This window comes from Lissotriton helveticus, chromosome 7 (genome assembly GCF_964261635.1).
Source record: "Lissotriton helveticus chromosome 7, aLisHel1.1, whole genome shotgun sequence".
NCBI lineage: Eukaryota > Metazoa > Chordata > Amphibia > Caudata > Salamandridae > Lissotriton > Lissotriton helveticus.
This window is the reverse complement of record NC_136068.1, coordinates 115423990-115433620: the sequence shown is the minus strand read 5'-3', so window position 1 is coordinate 115433620 and position 9631 is coordinate 115423990. Positions and strand designations below refer to the sequence as shown.

At 42.3% G+C, this 9631-nt stretch overlaps 1 long non-coding RNA gene across 1 annotated transcript; it reads right to left on the bottom strand.

Annotated features, from left to right (window-relative positions):
* Nucleotides 1-804: 804 nt before the first annotated feature.
* Nucleotides 805-5565, bottom strand: LOC144766650 (uncharacterized). Its single transcript, XR_013597867.1, has 3 exons — nt 5499-5565; nt 5170-5412; nt 805-1590 (listed from the first exon to the last, which is right to left on the bottom strand). It is a non-coding gene; the product is annotated as an uncharacterized LOC144766650 (long non-coding RNA).
* Between the last annotated feature and the right edge of the window lie 4066 nt (nt 5566-9631).

The window sequence follows — 9631 nt, the reverse complement described above, 5'->3', positions numbered from 1 at the left end:
TACATTGCAAATGCTTGTTCTTGTGCAGCGCACCAGTCTGCTCCTTTATGACACTTTGCAATAGAGGCAGCTGCCGACTTGACAACCTATGTTATATCATGTTCTCTACTGAATGTGCAGAATGACAAGCATATAATGAGAAAGCCACGTCTTGCTCCGTGGTTTATACGTGTATGGGCACATCCTGCGACTGAGCAGCCCCTGTCCAGTGGTATAGGACCCAACAGCACTTTTGATCTGGCCAGCAAACATTGTGCCCAACAAGTGGGCTCAATGCACTGCAAACACAGAGCATCACAAAGCACCGCTCTTATCTTCCATCCACCTATTTTCATATAGACGTTCAAAGGCTCAAGCTCCTCATCAGCTCCCCATTACTTTCAGGCCCATGGGAAACGTGTGCACATCTGCCCAAGAGTACACTTCACCTGTTGAACTAAGGTCCCGACTTGGTTCCCCCTCACTCCTGCATTACTTGCAGCACCTCGTCTGTGAAGGTGTTGTCACCCAGAACACATTTTTGGGGGCAAGAGAGGGACATACAATGCATTTCTTGTATATTATAGAAGTAGTGCAGCACTAAGTTTACTCAATGCCTTCAACTTCAAGTGTAGAAAGGCATTTTATTGTCGCTGTGTTTTCAATTTAAATAAATGTGAAAAATACTAGTTGTAGCGTCGTTTTTTGCGTGTGGCATAAATAAATGTGGATAAATACAGAAAAAATGCCCAAAAAATAAATACAGATAAATACAGACGGAAATGGCAAAAAAATAAATACCATAAAACCGGGAGCCCTATTTATAATTATTCTATGGAGACAAATATGTCATAAAAAGGGTAGATATAAAAATCAAAAACACAGCAAACGTTTCAGAATAAATACTTAGATGATACTATAATCTATTCTTAAATGCCTTTAGTAGAAATTTGTTAACATTGCGTTAACAAAAGATTAATAAAAGTCGGTCTCTTGGGACTTTGATCTATTTCTCGTAGATAAGTTTAAGACATGTCCTACACTTTACTAAAAAAAAAAAAAAAAAAAAATACATAATTTGGTACCAGTGGCACTAACCTCTGATGCTATTGCTTTGGAAAGCTTAACTGAGCAAATAAAAACCCAACTCTAAAAATAGTCCGAATAATTCTAACAATTTAAGAAAATACACAGAGCAACAAATTTGGTTCAATCCTAGAGCCGCATTTAAAAGAGGCATAAGTGGTGGCTGAACTTTTTTCAGGTTCCGCTGCTTCCGCATCTAGTCTCGCTGTGAAATGAAACAAAAAAATTATTAACAATGAATTGCAAATGATTTCAGAGGCTGCTGAATTACTCATTCCACAAACATAGCAGTGGTTTTTGTAGTACCAACAATTCTGTTATGGAAGCCATTCCCTCCAGAAATGAAAAGTCTTTAAGTTCAGGTTGGACAAGTTCTTTAGAGAGGTAAGAAACTGGTGGTATGCTATATATAAATCATAGGATGGTTCTAAGTCCGAGGTTCCTTAACATTTTGACTTCTGTGGATCCTCACTGAATCACTCAGTGGCGGCTGGCATCAACCGGAAGGAGGGTGGGGGGGGCGTGCTAAAAAAAAAAAAAATAAAAAAAAAAAATAAGCGGGCGGACATGAGCAAATATACATTTAAAATGTATTTATAGAAACAATTACTTGGCAATAGGACCTTCCACTCTGGACCTCATCGCACTGCAGCAGTGTCACCAGTTACCTCCCTTGACAAGCATGAGAGCAGCACCCTGATTGGAGGGAGCGGCCTGTCTCGGCACTGCACAGTGCTATGGAGGCCTGCAGTTGCTCTAACACAAATTTCTTAAGACAACTGGGTTAAATGTTTCAAAGTAAGCTTGTTTGGCTGGCTGTCGCAAGGCGGCTGGCCAAAAAGACATGGGTACTTTGAAAAGTGCACATACAACCTACCCTCCTCCCAGTCTCTTCTGCTGTCATTCAGCAGTGGCCCCGCCCCAGTCCTGGGGCTTGTTTAGGATGGGAGGATGTCAGGATGAAAAATAAAATGGAAATTATGAATTATCATATTATTTTCCATCTCGGGGCTCACGGGCATTTAAGTGTGGTGACGCTCCTCCACTCCAATGGAGAAGCCACCCCTGGAATCACTACTAGCAGTGGGGGACTCCAACCTAAGCAATTTTTATGATTTGAATCTCAATACAATCCAAAAAAAATACAGAAACAAGTATACATCGGGGGAAAAAAATATGGAAATATCTTAATAAATTCACAAACAAAAAATACACAAACATCTCAATTTTAACCTTACTGGGAAGTTTGGAACTTTCCAAAATATGGATTCATTTCTAACAGAGGAAGCAACATGCTAGATTCTAGCATATCACTTTGTCTTTTTTTTGTGCTAAATACATGCTCTCTTTTAGTTCACGCACACCAGTGCTTCAGTTGAGGCCACCAATTGTCCGTAATTGTTTCTGTTTACCCTATTCCTCCCACAAATCATGCTTTGGATACAATGGGCGCAATTTGACCCAAAGTTCGGCACGGTTAAGACTCCCAGCCAGGGCTGGCCCTAGCACTGATCACGCACGGTGCAACAGTCTTTTTTGGTGCCATACCCCAATTTCCTCCTTCTCAATGAATTCCCTCACTGCCACTCACCAACAATGCACTTCAACTCTCCATAGCCCCTTTCTGACAAACATTTCATTTTTTATAGGGCTACTCGTAGTTTACTCACACTCAGTTCTGTGATCTGCATGGTACATGTTCTTTGTAGCAGGCACATTAACCCTCTGCACTATGTGGGTGACAGGTGTGCCCATATGAGTGCATGGTGAGCGATGCAATATTGTGAGAGTAGAGTGAGAGGAGTGACTGCAGGGTGAGTGAGGTGACCATATGAATTTGGGTGCGGATGTAAGTGCAGAGTGGGACGAATTAATGTATGGTCAGGGATGGGCATATTGGAGTAAGATTGCTGAGTGAGCAGTGAGGGGGACAGGTGAGTAAAGTGTCACATAAGTGCAGGATGAGTAGTGTGCTTGTGTGACTGCAGGGTGAGGTACAGGGTGAGCAGTGCAAGTGCATGGTGATCAGTGTGTGCATTGTGATCACTTTGAGTGCAGGGTGAATGGTGTGAGTGCACCGTGATCAGTGTGAGTGCATTGTGATCGCTGTGAGTGCAGGTTGAGTGTGAAAGTGAAGAGCGAGAAGGAGGAGTGAGTTGTGCGAATCCAGGGTGTATTCCCAGACACTTGAATTAACTCAGCATGTTATTGAGGGCTGGCGTAGGGCTTCAGATATAAGTTAAACTTTTGCTATTATGGCATTATTGAGGGTCAGGGCAGGACTGGCCGTAGAGAGCACCGTGCGTTTTCTCGGTGGGCCAGAAGGGTGGGAGCTGTTTTTGGACTGGTGGGGGGTGATTTTGGCACAGGTGACCGGTTTTGCAGCAGTGCTGAAATATCGTCCCCCGTTCCAGGAGCTGCTGCAGTGTTCTCCACACGCACCCCTCACCCCCCAGCGGCCGCCTCCGGCTCAAATGCCAAGGCCAGTTAACGTTCCCAGTCCGGCCCTGTTCAGGGTTCGAGGGTGGAGGAAATAAATATTGTGCTCATCCTGAAACAAACTTCCAGTCTTATGAATAGGGTTGCCAGCTCATTCATTTGATCTCCCAGAGTGTACAAAAAAATCAGTCACCTAAAGCCTATTTTCAGCGCTTGTCTGTGCATACTTGGAACAGCAAATATAAATAGAAATAATTTTTAATTGTGTTCTAGGGCTGCCTGAATAATCCATGACTGATAATTAAAGGGAACAAAGACAGAAACGCCACATTACAAATGAATACCTACTTTTTACATGTATAACCCTATTTAGGTCTTTGCAGGCTTTGTAAACAACAAATGCTGGCATTTTTCTTTTGGCAACCCTACTTAACATTCCTTTTAGGAAATGCATTGTCACACTACGGCAGTAAATGTAAAACACAAAGGTAAGAAATCGGTAGAGTGGGGGCCCAGGGGGTACTGGACCCAGAAAAAAAAAACTAAGCCTTGGTAACCAGTTTACAAAGGTATGTAAATATGCAAATTGCCTTTAAAGACCTGTGAAAAACTTAGGCGTGCCGGAGATAAGACTCCAGAGAACAATGAAAATGATGCCTTGGGACTAATAATCCAACTAAGTAACGGAAAAAGATACCACTAATTATCTCTTCCTATTGTGTTTACTCACTTATGAAATAAATCTGTATTTATTTTAACCTCTTCAAACAATGGCAACCAAGAAAGAATTTTCCAAATTATAAAGTCTTTGTTCTATTTATTTCACCATCTTCTTCAAAAAAGAACGATTATATATAGTTTTTTTCACTATTTTGCAAACACACATATATATATATATATATACAACATTAATACATATATATACAATATACACACGAACAACATTATATACATACAACCACTGTATTGCTATTATTCACAAGCTAACATATATATATATATATATATTTATTTTTATTTTTTTAACCTTTAAGAGTCTTTGCCCTTAATTTTTTCAACCAAAGGATGCTTCCAAACCATATATAAACAAAGGCATTCTTTACAAGAAAAGGTCACCATTCAGTAATGAGAGGATGAGAGGTATATTCATAAGCCTCTATTATTTTTTTTTACTCTTTCTAGTTTCCTTTATATGTTAAAACATTTTATACTGGTGCCTTTAAACAAAAGTGTTGACGCGTTTCAGCCTTTCTAATTTCAAGGCCTCATCAGGACCAGGGCGTTCAAGGTTCCGTCTAAAGAATCAAAAACAATTACATTTACAAATTACCATATATACATCACGGACTAATGATTTTTCTATATACACAACTTCCTATACATCGAGACATTGTATTGTCATTCTACCACTTTATCTAAATATCCTCGGAGCGGTATGGCATCTTTTACATTTACACACCTGTGTGATAAATACAATTTGGAACAAGCCTCTAAATTCTACAAGGAGGACGATGCCCATTATACCAAAGTGACCACATCAAATCGCTATATGTGAATTAGTATGTGATCCACAACCAACAATCCATATAAGTACGAGGAAGGAGACGTGGTTCTAGTAGTGCACATTGTTCAACGAAAAACAGGGGATAAAAAAACTTTCAATACCAATTTCTGTTATGTGACTTGACTCTTCGAATGGTACGTCTATCTGTATTTCCCAGTCTTCACGATTCACTACTGCATGTGGGCAAGACGCATTGTCAATACACTAAATACAACCAGTCATTCGTGCTACCTAAAAAAAACAAAGGCCAATTATCCGAAAGACTTACCAAGTGTATGAGACCACCGTAGATGCCTCTCTTCCTAGTCACATCAATTTTGGGCCAATCGTCATTTGCCGAAATTCTAAATATAATACAAGTTGTTAGAACCTAGTATGACCCCTCTTTTGAACCAAGTAACCTACACATTATTAGGTCAGTAAAACTTACTTGTAATTAGCTTATCTCCTGCGCTGTTACTACGCGTTCACCCGGGCCGCCATTACGCTCCAAAGCGTTTCTTGTATCACGTGTGCGGAAGTCTCTTAACATTCACGCTCCGGCAGTCGAAGTAAAGAAAGGACTAAGGAAACTAAGTGTAAACGGGCAAACCGCAATAAAAAGAAAAATATAAGACTCCAGACACTGCCCAGCCAAGCCTACAGCAGCTCGAGCTGCAGGACTGCAGGAGCCCGGGCTGAGACACATGACTGATCGATACCAACTTGAGTTTTATCCTACAATATCGAAATCCTTCACATTTAAAGAACATTCTAATATTTTTCATTTTACATTTTGCTTTTCTATGCCTATATACCGTCCTAATCTTGCACTATTTAATTTTGTAAGCGATTGCAGACCCCCTGAGCAGCAATTACATACCTCCCAGGGGTCCACACACCACAGGTCAAGAAACACTTCATATTCTGTGCCGGAAACAATGTTTGTTTTTCAATTTGGAACAAGGTCAACTAAGGTCTCATTTTGATTTTTTTTTATCTCTTCTCCGGGGTCAGCCACCGGAATATTTTGCAAATGCTGCAATTGAAAGAAAGTTGAACTGCATGAATCGTGTTGTCTTCTTTGAACCGATAGCGTAACTATGGAAACCTGGTCCTCAGCACAGAGCCTGACGACCACTGGTGCTGTTAGGTGTAATTTGTTTGTATGACATGTAAATCATGTTTTGTTAGTCACTCAAAATAACCTTCAGCAACCAGTGACTCACTGGCAGGTCATATTATGTGGGCACCGCCCTGCGACAAAAAGCAGCAGGGTCTACATAACATTACACTGTGAAAACAAGCATTGGCAAAGTCTATACTTCGGGATAAAAGATGTCATGCATGTAAACGCAAGCATTCACAAACACTGTTTACATGCAGTGGCATAGCTGGGTGGGCAGGGGGGTGGTCCGCCCCAGGCGGCACTGTTTTTGGGGGCGACGGAGATGAGTAAGTCGTTACTGTCGACTACCACCATCCCCCTGGCCCGCAAAGACAAGTCATCCATTGGCCGCCAGACGCCCCCAGAACAATTCGTACAGCGACCCCCACTCCTACCTGCACCGGGCGGCAAACTCAAGGTCCATCCCGGGTGGCAGTAGGTCAAGCTACGCCACAGTTTACATGGACTGCATGCACAAATATGTCCTCATCATATTAAAGTCTGCCTATCTGGCTGGCTATGCCTATCTGTCTGGCTATGCTTATTCTGGGGGGGAAAAGTGGTAAAAATAATTGGTTTCTCTGCAGACTGTACACAGGAAATAAAGAATGGAATACAAAAATATCTTAAAGATGGAGCACACTTTACCTCATTTGTTCCATTGTGTTGTTTTACTCTTGCTTCCGCCACTTTGTACAGCGCTCTGATACCCGTAAGGGTCATGTTCGCGTTTTATAAAACTTTTCAAATAATTAAATCAATAAAAACTAGTGCATTTCAATGTAAGCACTTCCTGAAAGGTGAATGATAATGCCAATAGCATTATGAGAGTGAGTACTACTCTAATGCGTGGAGCCAAACGACCGCTCTATGTATTTTTTGAAGTACTAGGTAGCAATGTGTTTTGCAAACAGCTGAACAGTCAAGCCAAGGCCTCAACACCGGGGTCACAACATTTGTGTGTTAGTCTGCAGAGCAATCTCTACATGAGTGCACACAAAGAAATGGAGAAGCAGGAGGAAGATACATTCAAAACAGTACACTTTTAAAGGACTTATGTGTGACTTCCGGCAATATTAGCGCACAGAGTAGAGGTATGCCAAGTTGCAGGGTTTTTTTTAACTTCTCCCTCTCCAAACAAAACATGGTGATGGATGGAAAGCTCGAATTAATCTCTATCACTAGCAATCGCCTGGAGTTGCATTCCTATACATCATGTTTTGCCCACGATGCCACCTCAAATTGGACCCAACAATACAAAATCAGTCTTGACCCTGCTCCAGTGGTAACAGTCCAGGCCTCTCTGAACTAGAACATAAGCAACCCAAGACCAGTGTAACCGTTATTAGGGCTCATCAGCCAGGTATAGCTTGGCTCCAGCGGTACAGTGAGCACGGATCCCACGCCTGGGCATACCTGTCATACTTAGGGCCTCAAAAACAAGGTGATGGACAGAATGCTTGAATTAATCTCAGCAGCTGGCAATTGCTCAGCCACATCCCAATCAATTGCTTTTGACCCACCATGCCACTTCATTTTGGTTGTTTACTGTGGCACAGTGAGCACAGGACCCACGTCTGGGCATACCTGTCTCAAATAGGAAAGTATACAGAAAAATTAACGGATGAATTGCTTGAATTAATCTCAACCACTGGTAATTACTCCGGGTCTGATCCCACTCCATCATTATTTTGCACACTACGCCACCTCGGTTTGGACCTAGCCATATGCAAATCAGTCTTTACCCTCCTCCATTGGGAACTTTGTCTTAAATAAGAAGGGTGAAATCAATTACATATCTTGCATTGGAGCTAACAGAAAGTGCCACTGAGTCTCCTGTGTGAATTATCTCAAGCCAAATCTATGTAAGGAAGAACCAGAAGTTCTACTGGCCACCAAGATGGACTGTGTACTCCTCCCACACCTGCAACATAGAGCAAATAGGTATAGTGCAGTGATGCATGTATATTTCATCACCGAGCTGACACCTAAACATTTCATGGGCAATGGTTGTTTTACTTGCATCCCTAAAAGAAATGCAGCCTGCTGGCTCTCCCAGTATCATTCTAACCCCCCCTATAAAGATGGGCCCTGTCTTTTCACGTTTATATGTTATTTGTGTGATGTGGTATGTCAGAACCTCCTTTGTGGTCCGGGGGCAGGTAAGCCCATATGAGGTGGACATGTATACAACTTGTGTCCCAGCATGTGGTGTGCAATGAACATTGATAAATGAGCCCCTGGTGCACTACTTTATAACTCGATTCTCCGAGTAGTAAGGTGAGCAGTCCAAGGTTTACACAGGAAGGTGATTTGGGGTTAGAGACGCAGGACTCAACAATACATCCAATACTGCCCAATACGTCAATGTCCAACCAGGGCTTTTACTTGATAAGAAAAATGATTGTAAGATACTGTTGGGTCCGAAATGCCCACTGCATGGTAAAAGGACGTGTACCCCAGCCATGAGTGCCTGACTGTATGTGAAACTGAAATTATGCTATTTTATTTTTCCCTGCAATCCAGCTAATGAAGGGTGCAGGCAGAGACGTAGGCCTATCCAGGCTACACTATTCTGTGACCTAGAGGGATCCACCAAGAGTGACCCAAAGAATGGTGAAGTGCTGCTCTGTATGTTGTGAGGTAATCATATAAGGTGGTGGTGCCAGCATACCATGTTTTTGTGAATCAGTGTAGGAAAGTGCCCATTTCGATATGGTCACCACCACTTTTTGGCTGGAATTTAATGTGAGTTCTACTGGAAGTGCACTGGGTTCCTGCTAACCAGGCCCCCAATGCCAGATATTTTTCCCAAAACCGTACAATTGTTTCCCCAATTGGCAATACCTTTAGTACCCTCTGAAAGTCCCTAGTAAATGGTACCCCATGTACCTAGGGCCTAAGGTACTAAAGAGGGCCCCTAAGGGTGGCAGTGCGAATTGTGCCACCCTCAGGGCCCCCGCACTGAGCTCATGCAAACTGCCAATGCAGGCAGTGTGTCTTGCTGCAGATGAAAGTGAAAACACAACATAGTACACAGCCTGTGTGCCATGCTTACCAACACTGCATGCTGTATAGGTAAGTCACCCCTAAATCAGGCTGTACAGCCCTGAGGCAGGGTGAACTATACTACATGTGAGGGCATCACCACCCAAGCAGGTATGCCCCTGTGCTTGTCAGTTCCATTTCTGACAGTACAAGTGAACAGGGAAGCTATTTTACAAGCATGTGATGGATACTGGTAGAAACGAGTTCCCTAGCTTCATGATGCTTCACTAGAAAAAGAGATGTTTGGAATCAAACATCTCGTAATAATAAACCTGCACTGATACCAGTGTCGGATTGAGTAATACATGCACACAGCGAACACCTTAGAGGTGTCCCCTGAAAACTTACCAGTCACTGATATTCTGACT